The sequence below is a fragment of the Ascaphus truei genome, chromosome 1, assembly GCF_040206685.1.
Source record: "Ascaphus truei isolate aAscTru1 chromosome 1, aAscTru1.hap1, whole genome shotgun sequence".
NCBI classification, from domain to species: Eukaryota; Metazoa; Chordata; class Amphibia; order Anura; family Ascaphidae; genus Ascaphus; species Ascaphus truei.
This window is the reverse complement of record NC_134483.1, coordinates 208,461,025-208,476,639: the sequence shown is the minus strand read 5'-3', so window position 1 is coordinate 208,476,639 and position 15,615 is coordinate 208,461,025. Positions and strand designations below refer to the sequence as shown.

General features: G+C 42.1%; 1 long non-coding RNA gene across 1 annotated transcript in view; it reads right to left on the bottom strand.

Moving 5' to 3' along the window:
• LOC142470191 (uncharacterized) overlaps positions 1 to 15,072 on the bottom strand; it is a 78,063-nt gene extending 62,991 nt beyond the window's left edge. The window contains exon 1 of the long non-coding RNA XR_012789215.1: positions 14,858 to 15,072. This is a non-coding gene — a long non-coding RNA (uncharacterized LOC142470191). The remainder of the gene's footprint in view (positions 1 to 14,857) is intronic.
• Between the last annotated feature and the right edge of the window lie 543 nt (positions 15,073 to 15,615).

Sequence of the window (15,615 nt, the reverse complement as noted above, 5' to 3'; positions counted from 1 at the left end):
CTCATCATATGGTCCAAGGCCAACCAAAGTATGAGATACAATCTATTCTGAATTCGAAGATCTCCAGAGGATCGCTGCATGATCTGGTGCATTGGAGAGGTTTCGGCCCAGAGGAAGGATCCTGGATTCCGAGTCATCAGGTTCGCGCAGCCAGACTTGTTCATATCTTCCACAATGAATTTACGGACAAGCCATCGTGGAGTCGCCCGGAGGTCGCTCCTAGAGGGGGGGTGGGGTACTGTGAGGATTCGCCATCCTGGCAGCTGGAGACCGTCTCCTCACCTCAAACCTGGTGCAGTGTCAGACACTCAGGAAGCGCAGACTTGCAGTCCCACTACACGCGCGCACGCAGATCTTGTGCTGTCTGTCTTCCAGTCCGTGGGTTCTGGCCCTGCCCCCTGATCTGGCTCTCGGCGGTTGCACTCATCCAGCCTCCCCTCAGTCCTGCCTCCCTTCCTGATGAGGCTGCATCATAGGGCACACCTGTGTGCACCAGTAGCCTATAGAATTCGGTTTCCTGTTCCCGCCATGGCTTACCATTGGAGGATCTCCCTTTATATACCCCCTTGTTCCTGACTCTTATTGCTGAGCATAGTCTAGTGTGATGCCGTACCTTGCTGAATTCTGTTCCTGTGACCTTGCCTGTTAACCTGTTGTTGCCTGACCCTGCTTCTCTCATTGGACTTCGCACCTCTCCTCTCCTGATATAGCTATGAACGACCACTCTCCTGTCTCCAGTTCTCACCTTGGCTAAGTACTCCAACGATCCGCTACTCTCCTATCCTGAACCTGGCTACATACCCCGACGATCCGCTACTCTCCAATCCTTAATTTGGCTATGCACCCCAATGATCCGCAACTCTCCTCTCCTGATTTGGCAAGTACCCACAACTACTCTCACATTTATAATCCTGACCTGGCTTGCACGACCAATCTACATCCTGGGTGATTGACTGGCTGGGTGGGTGATTGACTGGCTGGTGGGTGAGTGACTGACTGGGTGGGTGAGTGACTGGGTGGGTGGGTGAGTGACTGACTGGGTGGGTGAGTGACTGACTGGGTGGGTGACTGAATGACTGGGTGGGTGACTGAATGACTGGGTGGGTGACTGACTGGGTGGGTGGGTGAGTGACTGACTGGGTGGGTGAGTGACTGACTGGGTGGGTGACTGAATGACTGGGAGGGTGACTGAATGACTGGGTGGGTGACTGACTGACTGACTGGGTGGGTGAGTGACTGACTGGGTGGGTGAGTGACTGACTGGGTGGGTGACTGAATGACTGGGTGGGTGACTGAATGACTGGGTGGGTGACTGACTGACTTGGTGGGTGAGTGACTGACTGGGTGAGTGACTGACTGGGTGGGTGACTGACTGGGTGGATAAGTGTCTGACTGGGTAGAAGACTGAATGACTGGGTGGGTGACTGACTGACTGGGTGGGTGACTGACTGACTGGGTGGGTGGGTGAGTGACTGGGTGGGTGAGTGACTGACTGGGTGGGTGAGTGACTGACTGGGTGGGTGAGTGACTGACTGGGTGGGTGAGTGACTGACTGGGTGGGTGAGTGACTGACTGGGTGGGTGAGTGACTGACTGGGTGGGTGAGTGAATGACTGGGTGGGTGAGTGAATGACTGGGTGGGTGACTTAGACTGGGTGGGTGACTGGGTAGCCAAGAAAGGCACTGCATGTGCTAGCACCCACTGCTCTAGCACAAACCTTCCTTACTTCTGCTATGTGGCGGTGCCCAAGAAGACTAGTAAAGTAGAACATTTAAAGTTTTAAGAACCGCCACTTACCTCCCGTTCCATCTTCCAGGGGGACCGGCGGCTCGGTGCGGCGGGGAGGTGGAACTGGCGACAGTGCGGGGGGACAGGCGGCAGTGAGGGGAGGACAAGCGGCAGTGAAGGGGGACAAGCTGCAGTGAGGGGGGACAGACAGTAGTGAGGGGGACTGGCGACAGTGAGGGGGGACAAGCGGCAGTGAGGGGGGACTGGCGGTAGTGCAGGGGGACTGACGGCAGTGAGGGGGGACTGGCGGTAGTGAGGGGGGACTGGCAGTAGTGAGGGGGGACAGACTAGTGCAGGGAGACAGGCGGGTGCTGTGCTGTGAGGAAGAAGGCGCACCTTAAGCTCATGGAGGCGTCGCACCAGTCATGGATGTGGGGGGGAGGAGGCCTCGCCCAATCAGGGGGTTGGGTTTTCAAACTTTAGGCGCGCAACAGCTCCAAATTGCAGGGAAATAGGTGTGGAAAAGTGCATGTTGATTAGGCGGGCATGATGGGTCGCCTGCGGGCCAAATCCACTCGCCCCAGGCGTGCGGGCGAGTTGGTTTGTCGACCACTGTATGTGTATATATATATATATATATATATATATATATATATCAGAAAAAAAGAGAAAAAGAAGAGCGCCCGATTCTCGACTGTTACCAAAGTATAAAAGGTTTAATAAAAACGAACTTAGACAAATGAAAACTCACAATTAGATTTATCTTATTTTTACAGTTTAATTGAGTATTTCAGGGTAATGATTTATTTTTAGTTATTATTATATATTTGTTTGTAATATATTAAGTATTATTTTATAGCCATTGCATAACAATAGACAGTTTATATTGTGATTTTTTATTTAGATTGTTTAGGCATTTTTTAGATTCATTGTTATAATTGTATTCAATCATTGGGGTGTTATCCTTGATTCACCTCACAGGCGCTGTCCACATATTTATTTGCAAATATATATATATATATATATATATATATATATATATATATATATATATATATATATATATATATATATATTTGCAGAATAAATGAGTTCTTCAGTATTAAGTGATACCTTTTTTTTGGACTAATAATTTATGTCATAGGACAAGCTTTCGAGAGTCCTCCTCTCTTCTTCATTGCTGACCTGAAGAAGAGAGGAGAACTCTCGAAAGCTTGTTCTATGACATAAATTGTTAGTCCAATAAAAAAGGTATCACCTAATAATGAAGAACTAGTTTATTCTGCACTATAGCAACTGGACTAACACGGCTATTTTCTGATATATATTTATATATATATATATATATATATATATATATATATATATATATATATAGCAAAAAAGTAAAGAACAATAGGCACTCCGTCGGGTAAATCAATATGATGGGTGCAAATCCTGTATGGTACAAATAGGCAATACGATACTGTGTGAGGACGAATATCAGAGGCAGCACTCCAAATGGTTGTCAAAAGAATATTGTATTAACAAGACATCATTTCCAACGTTTTGGTCCTTCGTGTGGGACCTTTCTCAAGGTGATGTGCACACACACCCAGAGACACATACATACACAGACACACAGTGTGACACACACAGTGTCACACACATTGTCAAACACACAAACACACACACACACAGTCACACACCGAAACACACACACACACGAGGAATTCACAGTTAGTATAAATATAGAAGTGCAAACAGCTAAAACAGGGGGTGAGTGCTGAGCACACGCGTTCTAAGTCAAACATCTGTGCGTTTTGTCACTGAAATTGTGTTTACATTTTTTATGAAAAACATCACATAAACACAGAGACACAGACACACACACACAGACACAGTCACAGTCACACACTCAGACACACAGTCTCACACACACAGAGTCACACAGACACACACAAGAAATTCCCAGTTAGAATAAATATAGAAGGGCAAATAGCTAAAACAGTCAAACTTCTTTGCGTTTTGTCACTGAAATTGTGTTTACATGTTTTATGAAAAACATCACCATCACAAATACAATTCTGTGACAAAACAGTGACAAAGATAACAAGTTTCACTTAAAATTCACGTGCTCTGCAAACACCCCCTTTTCTTTCTGTTGAAGTGCGCCCCTGTGATCACGGGAGGTCACAGAGCAAAAGGAGCGACTGACATCACGTCGGGAGACCTTGGAGTCTTGGGATCAGCGCGTGTGACTTTGTTTTCATTGGAATTCTTTTAAAGACAAAATGTATATAGAAATTATAGTCTAAAATGAAACAGACTACTTATGGCAAACCCAAGACTTGATTTAAAAAGAAAAATCAGAGCCCCAAACCCTCTGCCACTTCTACTAAACACAATGGCAATGGGAATAGTTAAATTAAGTAAATACCTCTCAACTCTCAGGTTGCCATGGGAACAAAACACTTTAGCATATAATTGAAAAGCCATGCAAAAGTGCTCATAATTGTCTGCTTTTAAATAGGCTTTATTAACCAAGATATTTTAAAAGATACATTTTTTTCAGTTTGTTTCCATTTTCAACTCACTTAGCACATTGTCTTGTGCATTAAATCTTCATATTTATTTGAATGTTAGAAGATATTAAGATAACTATGGCACACATTGGCAATGGATAGAGATTTAAATTATGATTTTGAAAAACACCTTGGTATTGTGCTGTAGTTGTTTAAATAGTTTCAATGTAAAGAACTGGTTTCCATCTACCTTGGAATAAAAACCTAATATTTATGCAAAGAAATAAATATGCTAAAGAAAATCTGTATTAATTTTAAAAAATAGCTAAATGTTTATACTACTCCTCCTAAATAGTGGTATTATTACTTGTATGTCACAGTCACTAGTTGATGATTTGTTAAGCAAGAAAACTGTTCTTAAAAGAGCATATGGCAGAATTTCAGCGTATAAAGTATGGTATCTACAAACATCTAATGAGAGATTAAGGCTAGTGAGAGCTCATCCGGATTTCTGTAACACTACAGTACCAGCAATACTTTGATCCCAGGCATATGCACATCTTGTCTAATGATAAATGTCCAGAATTGATCATACTCAGCAAATGACCACCCAAACATTTCTTGCAAAGCCATAATGGTTTATAATGGTATTATTACTTAGGGTGATTTAAAAAAATAACTGAAGTGTCTACAGTAGATGTATCCAGTCCATGTAAATGTGCCCTGTCAGACAGTATACATTCCCCAGTAGTCAAAGTGGCTAACAATAAGTGGTAGTAATGTGCCTAACTTCAAAAGAATCTATTTTTTTTTAACATTGTATGTATATATATATTGTAATTTATGCAAAATGTGAATGAGTGGTGAGTGTTCCAGAATATTGTGGTGACGGTCCACTTGATTATTTGAGTTGCATCTGTTGCTGTGTGCTGTATATAAATAGATTGGTTATGCTTTCAGTAGAAAAAAAACAAGAACACAGCGCACACCTCATAGTGTAGTATTAAAATTTATTTGGCAAGATAAAGATAAAAACGCACTTACAAAAAATCAGTGCTCTAACACAGGGAGGGGCTAGGAGGAGCTAGCAGGATGATAACGCTCTGAAAGACTAACCAGCCTTTCCAATGGGTCCTCCTTTGTTCTCCTTCACCTGCAGCTCCAGCCTCTAGATTACCACTGTCTACAACAGCCAACCAAAACCACCCTACGCGTTTCACGGCGTGTGCCTCTTCGTCAAGGGTGTGGTTTTGGTTTGAGAGAATGACATATATATATACCCCTGCCTCATTTGCATATATTAAGGTAAAATACACAGAAATAAATAATATATGTAGTATAAAAAGTATAGTATACTTCATTTAGATTTAGTATCCATATGCATATGAGGCTGGAGCAACATATACAAAATGTAAGTGTATACTAGCAATATTAAGCAATAACAACATATGATATTACAATTATCCTATTAGAACCATGAATATACATATGAATATAAAATAAAGGAGTCCCTCTGGTCTTCCAGACAAATTGAATAAAAATACAATACAAATAAATACCTTAATAACAAAATTTTATTAATATTAACTGAAAATCAACTTCTTAGTTAATCAACCCATTAAAAATTAACACATATACCTCTTGCCCACTCATATTATTCTCAGTACAGAAATATATTAATACACTATTTAGCAGACATCAATTTGAAGAATGGAGGCCAAATCGATCCCTTAATTAAGACCATTGGGGGATAATGTACCTAGTTGGTGAATCCAAAAGGTCTCACGTTGTCGTAGCCGTAGGAATCTATCACCACCTTTTAAACCTAATTTTACATGTTATATCCCAATTAGTTTCAGGCTACTACAGTAGGATCCATATGGTGTCTAATTTTTAAGTGTCTTGACACTCCATGAGTAGTGACCCCTTTCATAATGTTTCCCCTATGCTCTAAAAATCTTTGTTTGAGGGTGCGCTTAGTCCTTTCGACATATTGCAACCCACATCCACATTCTAAAAGGTAGATCACATATTTAGTTTTACAATTAATGAAATCTTGAATGGGGTGGGTTGTATTAAAATTATTAGATTTGAAATAAACTTGATCATCCTGTACAAATTTACACGTAATGCACCTACCACTGCATTGGTAAAAACCTTTTAGGGGTACCCCTCCAGTAGTTCTTAATTTTTCTATTCTTCTTTTGGGGAGTGTGGGTGCTAAAATAGTTTTTAATGTGTTTGCTCTACGGAAAACAACTTTAGATTGATCATGGAGAATTTTATTCAGAATGTCGTCGCACTTTAAAATCTTCCAATGTTTATCCATAATTTGTTTTATCTGTTTGGAAGCTCCATTGAATTTAGTAATAAAAAGTACATCTTGATTCCTATCCATTACCATTTTATTCTTTTTTTAAATACTATCATGATCAAGAAACAATGCCCTATTAAAAGCCTTATCTATGTTTGTTAAACTGTGTCCCTTCATTAAGAATCTCTCTTTTAATTGTTCTGATTGGGTCATAAAATCATTCCTTCTAGAACAGTTTCGTCTTAGTCTTTGAAACTGGCCATATGGTATGTTATTAATCCACCTTTTGTGGTGATTACTTGTGGCCTCCAAATATTTGTTACAATCCACCTTTTTGTGGAAAGTTTTTGTTTGTATAGTTAAATCCTCATTAGTAAATAAAACCAGATCTAAAAAAGCTATACTGTGTAAATCATAATGGTAAGTAAATTTGAGGTTAAAAGGATTGTTATTCATAAACTCAAAAAAACAAACCAATTTGTCTAATGTTCCTTTCCATATTATTAAAATATCGTCTATGAAGCGATGGTAAAATCCTAAATATTCTAAAAATGGATTGTCATTCCAAATAAACCTCTGTTCCTAAAAACCCATCATTAAATTTGCATAACTAGGAGCAAAGGTTGTGCCCATTGCTGTTCCTTTCGTTTGAATATAAAAATTCTCATTAAATCTAAAATAGTTATGCATTAAAATAAATTGGACACATGTTAAAATGATTTCCCTTTGTATGGTAGAGATACTTTCATCTATTCTTAAAAAGTACTCCACTGACTGTATTCCAAATGTGTGTGGGATATTAGAATATAAAGATTCCACATCACATGACACCCAATAAAATCCAGTATGCCACTCAATGTCACGTATAAGATTAAGGACATGAATGGTATCTTTAATGTGTGACCTTAGATCAGGGGTGGGGAACATCAGGCCCAAGGGCCACATAAGGCCCCCGAAATCATTTGGTCTGGCCCTGCTAAGGCAACTGCGATAACCGGGGTCACGCTAATTTTTTTTTAAATGGCCGCCGCGCGTCAGATTGGGAGGAGGTGGTGTGAGGCGCCGGCAGCCCTACACGATCCCCAGCAGCCACTGTACTAGCCCCAGCAGCCACCGTACTTCCCCCCGCAGCAGTCCCCGCACTTCCCCAGCAGTTCCCCCCGCATTACCCCAGCAGCCGCCCTACACGATCCCCCCAGCAGCAGCAGCAGCAACTACCGGAGGTAGGGGGGGATCTGTGTGCCTGCATGCCTGCTGTGTGCCTTTCTGTGTGCCTGCCTGTGTCTGTATGGCCCGCGAACGATGTTCTAAATATCCAAATGGCCCTTGGCAGAAAAAAGGTTCCCCACCCCTGCCTTAGATTAACCACATATTTCTGGAGATTTTGATCTAAATATTTGGACAGGTTCGCAGTTACTGTAGTGAATTAATTCCAGAAATTATGGGTCAGCCTGGATGTGTATTTAAATCCTTTACTTTTATGCTTTCAGTGAAATGTTTGTGTGCAATGGCAATCAATTTCAGACAGCAACTCATGAAAAGCTTGGAAGAGCAAAACAAAAGGTACAGTATTAGCTGGAGAAAGTCAATGAAGCGGTGCAAGATCTGGATATTAGTTATACTGAAAAAGAGAAGTCAGTAGACAGCAGAAAAGAGTAATTCACTAAGGTCAGTAAAAATGCCTGTCAGATCAGCTAAAGGCAGGATGTAAAAGTATGAAACAACCAATCAATTGACTGCAGTGCAGATAGTTTCTGGTCTTCCCTACCACAGACAAAAAAGGTACACCCCCCTTAAAACCAAATTCAAATTCTAAACAAACAATCATTATTTTTTTTTTACGATGCCCATCTTTAAATTCTCCAGAGAAACAATAATAAACATTTAATAAAATAAATGTCAGGGTCGCCTAGACCTCCTGCCTAGCCATAGCTTCCTTGTCCACTGGGTGTGCTGCTGCCTTCTGTTGGCTCTGGGTTCCTCTGTCTGTCTGTCTTCTTGTTGCCCCTGTCTCTGTCCTTATAGCTTGCTTCCTGTCTGTTGTTTTTGCCTTTGCTTGATGTCAGACTCCTTATGCACATGCTTCTGATTCCTGATTTGTTTCTGTACCTGTACCTGTATGATAGAAGTCTGTTCACAGTAAAAGCCCTTGCTGGTAATCTGGCTTGTCCCTGTTCTCAGTCCCTGCCCCCAGGCCTGTCCTGCCCCGCCTGTCCTGTTCCAGTCTCCTCGTTGCCGACCTCTGCTTGTTACCTGACTTCGCTACCTGCCGCCTGCCTCGGACCCCTGCTTGTTACCTGACTTCGCTACCTGCTGCCTGCCTCGGACCTCTGCTTGTTACCTGACTTCGCTACCTGCCGCCTGCCTTGGACCCCTGCTTGTGACCTCTACTTCGCTTCCTGCTGTTCCGGCCACTGAGATCCTACCCGCCACAGGAGTCTCCCGTGACAATAACAGCACAAACAGTAACCTGCAGTCATTTTTAGACTGCTGAAAACAGTAACTAATATAAGCAGATATTTCTGGGGGCCGCCAGGGGAAAAAAAGTCTCTGGGGACAGCATTGAAAAGACTAACAAAGTAGGTAATGTTAACTAAAGTACAATGTTTTTATTTATGTTTAAATTGTATATTGCAGACTACGGGCCTCATGCAGTAAGCGCCGAAAAGCCACTTTTCGCCAGCTTCTCGCAAAAAAAGGCCTTCTGCGATTCAGTAAGCCCCGAGAAGTTGCCGATAAGAGCAAAACTCTGCCTTTTTTTTGCTGAAAAAAACTTTTCGGCAGTTGCTTGACGAAAAGCCACTTTTTGGCACGGATCGCCATTTTTTAAAACACGCTCAATTCTAGTAGCCCCGATCTGCTCTAGAATTGAGAATTTGTCTCAAAACCGTTCCGCCACAAAAAGTTGGCAAGAAGGTGGAGACACAACGAATAAGTAAAACACCAGCACTCCTGAATGAACAAATATGTGGAAAATGTGACTGGTGCAATATGGAATGGAGTGATATGCTACACTAAGAACTGCTAGAACAAATGTCCCAGATAGGGCGATTGGATCAGTAAAAAAAAAGGCTGCTGTTACTAATCCCTTGGGCAGTTACATGTAATTATATACACGCTTTCCATGACAGACTGAGCCTTTCCGATTTTCACTTATGGGCACTACATAGGGAGCATGTGTAGGAGCTTCTTTGAGAGATCACCGTAACGCAAGTATTGTACTTTGTTTATGCTTTATATGGATCTCTTTTTTCCTGGCTATTTATTCAGGGATATCACACTAGCATTATCATTGTTTTTGTGTGCTTAGTGTTCATTCCATTTTGGACATTTTTTTGCCCTACAAGTATACAGATTTTGTTATTACTGATTACAACTATCAGTCCCCACCTATACCTATGTCAATCATCTGGTTGGTTGGTCTGTATATGTACAGCACGTGCTGTGCACTCGTTTGTAGTGACCCATAGTTACTATGTACTGATCTACACACACTATTTATGTTCCTGATCACCATTTAATATAGTTCTCAATTGAGTTCTCAATTGTAGAGTGGTTGTGGGAGGGGGGAGTTTGCTTAGGAACTCTCTTCCTCCTAGTAGGCTCAAGTTCTATTTTTGATTACCTGCCTCAGTTATCACCCTACTTTTTTAGGGTTGATTACTTTAAGCTTCGATCATTTGAAGCTTAGTTGCCTGTTTGGGTATTTTTATCACCCTGTGTTTTATATTTTGTACTATTAAAAGTGTTTTTAGAATTATCATCATATCACATTATGGATGTCTTAGCTCTAACCTGACAATATACTTTTACACTTACACCATGTGATTGAGTGCTGTTAAAGAAGGTGGAGAGAAGCGGCGGGTGAGCAGCGAGACAGGACTTAGAAAAAATCAGGCCTTTTTCCTGCCTCGGATTAATACCGGAGGTCTCCGGAGCTGATACCTGTTAATACCAGCACCGGAGACCCTCGGCATCAATCTGATGCAGGAAAAATACATTTACAGCCCACTTGATTACCTAGCGGCTAACCGCTAAGGCAATGAAGGGGTTAACCACCCGTGCCAATCCTATTGTGGGTTGCGGGGGTGGGTGAAGGGGTATTTGGCCCTTGGTGGGGGGTTAGGCCTTGTGGGGGGACTGCGGGTGGACTTAACCCCTTCATTACCTTAGCGGTTATGTTTTTGGGAAATAGGATATGACTTCATCCAAAGGGAGTCACATGGTCTACTACAGCCAATCAGATTGGGGATTTAGTTCCCACGATCTGATTGGCTCAAGTACCATGTGACGGCGGCCATCTTGCTTTTGATGACATCATCTTAAAGGGAAATGAAGCACAGCCATCCTGTATTCGGGCCTTCCTGCATACCGTGAGAGCAATTCGCCAAAAACATGGCGAGTTTAAACCCCTGCCGAAAGTGCATTTTCGCCGCTTACTGCATGAGGCCCTACATATTTAAACCACAGACAAATATAATCCAGTGCTTGTAATAGGGTTTATAGTCACCTTGTCCATCTATTGCATCTCGTATTAAGCAGGCAAATCTACCCAGCTCTCCTCTACATTAAATAATGGATTTTTCTTGGAGCTTTAACCCTTTGAGTGCCCAGGGATGTAGCACTATGTCATGGGTTCTGGCTCGCACCCTGAGTGCCCCAATTACATAGTACAGGTGGTCTTCGGTTATCCGATACAATGCTTTACTCAAAATGGCGTCGGATAGTGAAGCGTCGAAAAGCGAATCACATTTTCCCATAGGAACACTGTTTAAATAAAAGTCCCATTCCTGAAGGCATTATTAATAGTAAAATACACAAAATATTTCACACAGACAATAAGATATGCAGCACACACATAGATTATCATGTAAACTTGATTAATATTAATATTGGGAAATTAATATTGCTGCCAGGGCCGCCAACAGAAATAGTTGGGCCCACGAAAAACATATGAAGCAGGCCCCCTGTTTTATAAGGAGGTAATGGATGGGGTGTATTATAAGGATGTACTGGGCAGGGTTTTTTGTAAGGAGTTAATGGACTGGGGGGAGTATTGTAATGGGGTTATGGACCGTGGTGGGTGTTATTATAAGGAGTTAATAGACAGGGGTATTATAAGAAGGTAATAGACTGGGAGGGGGGATTATAGGGAGAAAATGGACACGGGCGGGGTGGGGAATTGCAAGGAGGTAATGGACCGGGGGGGGGGTGTATTATAAGGAGGTAATGGACCGTGGGGGGGAGGAGCATGGGGCATTATGAAGAGGTAATGGACCTGGGGGAGGATTATAAGGAGGTAATGAACCTGGGGGGGGGGGTTATAAGGAGGTAATGGACCAGGGTGGGGGGAATTATGAGGAGGTAATGGACCGGGGGGGGGATTATAAGGAGGTAATGGACCTAGGGGGGCATTATGAAGAGGTAATGGACCTGCGCAGGATTATAATGAGGTAGTGGACCTGGGGGGATTATAAAGGGATACTGGCCTGGGGAGGGGGTATAAAATGGTACTAGGCCTGGGAGGGCAAACCTATGGGGTGTTGGGCGTAGGGATGAGGGTATAAGGGGGTATTGGTTTTTTTGAAATGTCAATGATCACAACATTACCTTTTTTGCAGGACTGCCCCAGTGTCCTCACCTTGTGAAAGGAGTCCCTTCCCAGGTGGGAGGGAGTCAGCCAGTGTTAAAGAGAGGAAGAGGGAGAAGTCAGTCACTTAATCATACTACTGATTCACTACCCCTCTCACTGCTCAATCAGTGCAGCTCCTCAACTGATGGGGGGAACAGCATCATAGGGACTCTGCAGTGGAGCGACGGACATATACAGTATGTTGAAAACAATTTGTGAGGGTGTTTGTGTTTTTGCTTTGAGGCTTAATTGGAGTCTATGTACTTGTCTGCTGGATCTCGGTGTGTTTCTGTATATGTCTGTGCTGGGGGTAAATGTCTAATGATGTGTATTAATGTGCTAGGACTCAGTGTATAAATGTGTGTGTGTATATATTTATTGATGTTTAATGTAACTGTGTGTATAGGGCAACGTGTGTGTAGTTGTGTGCTGAGTAGATGGGAGTTTGTGTACATGAATGTTTGCCTGCAAAATGCACACTGGTTTGCTCCTACCATGCCAATAAAAAGAAAGTTCCTCTGTGTTTTAGTGAATCCGGCTGAATTTTTTCCTTCTTTGGACATGTAGCCCCCTTTCCCTATTACTAAGGGAACTACGCGTGCGGAATATACCTGTTGCTCACCGTGGGAGCCTCGGTGAGCTCTTTCTCCTCTCAGTACAGAGCCTCAATCTATGAGGGATCCCAGCATGGGTGGGATAACCCCTCACAGGAACCAACACAATCAGTAATAAGTGATACACACACAGGTATATAACTAACTTATATTTACTGACACACATATAACCATACAATAAAAATAACGTTATAATAGCCCACGTATCTCACACTCAATTCTCCTGCTCACTTTTAAAGCCTTACACTCTTCTGCCCCTCCTTACATCTCAGCCCTAATTTCTCGCTATGCACCATCCCGACTCTTGCGTTCTTCTCAAGGATGTCTTCTTTCTACCCCCTTTGTATCTAAAGCTCTCTCCCGCCTTAAACCTTTTTCACTGACTGCCCCACACCTCTGGAATGCCCTTCCCCTCAATACCTGACTAGCACCCTCTCTATCCACCTTTAAGACCCAACTTAAGACACACTTGCTTAAAGAAGCATATGAGTAGCACTGGATAATCATGGACACATGATACATAAAGCTTGGCCCCTGCAGACGCACTTACCAGAATTCCCTCCTGCTGTCTCTGTATGTTCTCCCTACCTACCAATTAGACTGTAAGCTCCTCGGGGCAGGGACTCCTCTTCCTTAATGTTACTTTTACAATATGTCTGAAGCACTTATTCCCATGATCTGTTATTTATATTATTTGTTATTTATATGATATGTATTACTACTGTGAAGCGCTATGTACATTTATGGCGCTCTATAAATAGACATACAATACAATACAATGCAACAACACAATGTGGTACCCCAATGTTCCCCCACAGTACGGAGGGTGCCCTGGGCACCAATGACCCCAGTATCAACAGAACGATGCCCACCCAAAGTGTACTATGATAGCGCTACCCTCCCTGAGATGTGGGGGTTCACGGTGGGTACCTTCCTGGCTACGACAAGGGATTTATGGAGATCTTTGGTTAGCAAAGCCGCATAGGTAGTCTCATGACGTGGGGTCTGCTAATTCCCCTCTCGCCTTACAGGTGGTGGTCCACCTCGTGGGAGAGATACAGCAGGAGTGTCTCCTGAAAGGTGTATTTATTGTGGTGGTGGGGGAAAGGGCCGGGGGGTAATCCATTCATTTTCAAACTGTAAGTAGCATAACTTTACTGGAAATTGTTTATTTTTTTCTATGTGTATATATATATACCTGTATATATATTGTTAATTTAAGGTTAACTTAGGATAGCAAACTACATGTACAAATGGAAATTTTTATTGACCAACCGTTATATTTTCAGAAAAAAAGTTTTCCTTCTGTGCATATTGAATTGTATTTAATGAATCCACTGTAGTGGAAAATATCTCAAATGCTAACTAAATGAAAAAAACACATGTTGTGGAGAAGTCCTTTCTGGCAGTGAAAGGGTCAAATTATAGTATGTCAAGGCAACATTATGGAATTGCATCAAATGCATAGTTGTAAAGACTAAAATCCAACATTATTGCTTCAAAGCTTAGAGAAAAATTCTTCTCCAAATACATTATGTGAATCACAGTACCGGCCTAAATATCTTAAAGATGGTAAACATTTAAAATGCCACAATAGTTTTTGCTGAATAAGTTCCAGGGAAAATCTGTTCAGCTTTCTTTGAAGTTGGAGGACAAAAAATGTTTCACTTTAAGGATTTTTCTACATACAGTATTTGTTCTTAAACTCAAGCTTTCCCCAAACGTGGGTAGAAAGTTGTTCTTAATACCACCAGATTGTTTGGTAAAAAATAATAATCCGCCTGAAGAAGGGACCTTTGTAGTTCTGAAAGCTTTCACTCTTTAACCATGAATTAACGGTACCCCTCTTAACCTCAGACTATGGAAGTAACTTGGGGGTTAACTCTTATAGTAGGTGGTACACAGAGTGGGAAGCAGGAGTAATTAGATACATCAAAACTGTAAGAATTATAACAAACTTTATATTACTTTATCTATCATTTTGAACAGGGATACATACACAGGGCTACCACATAACCACACAGCATATCTGCAATCCCACTAAAACAAATCACTAACACTGCACCTCTTTCCTCTGGCTCTTAAATCCTGATATTTCTCCTCTTAGCTGTTGCAGTGCTCCCTGAGGTGTCACTGTATTTTGTACTGGCCAGCAAAATCCACCAGTCTCCTCACTCCATGGATCGGTCAGGCCCTTGCAGAGTGTTCTGCAGCAGCCTCACCATATCAAAACAAACTGCCACACCAGCCCCCTCAGCAATCCCTTTCCAACTGTCACCAACTGTCATTCCACTGTCTAAAAACAGTTACATGGTCCAGTGGAATGTAATTCTTAAAGGGGCCATGTCCTATGCTGATAGGAGACACAGGGGGTTACAAAGCAATTAACCTGATGAGTGAGAATCAAAATTCAAGATAAATACACTTTAAAGCAGCATTACACTACCCCTCCCCCTTTTTATTATTTGTATGTGTAAAGCATGTGACAATGTATAATTCTACTTTCTTACCCAAGCGGGCAATCGTTTGGTGCTCCTGTTATTATTCTGTAAATATCCTGATTATGTTAGGCGCACAATGGCCACCTTTTCAATTCCAATCAATCCTTAGGTCAGTGTAACTCAGCAGCTACAATGTATCATTATGCTAGGGTAACATTATCTATTGTTACAGTTTACAGCTCAAACTGCTGGGAACATTTGCAACAAATTATCCCAAACAAGAAAGTGTTACAAAGATCTTGCACTGCTTGGGAGGTGGGCTAAAACCTGCAATAGAAATCAAAGGAAGCGTTAAAACGCATTAAAAATGGCATTAAAACAA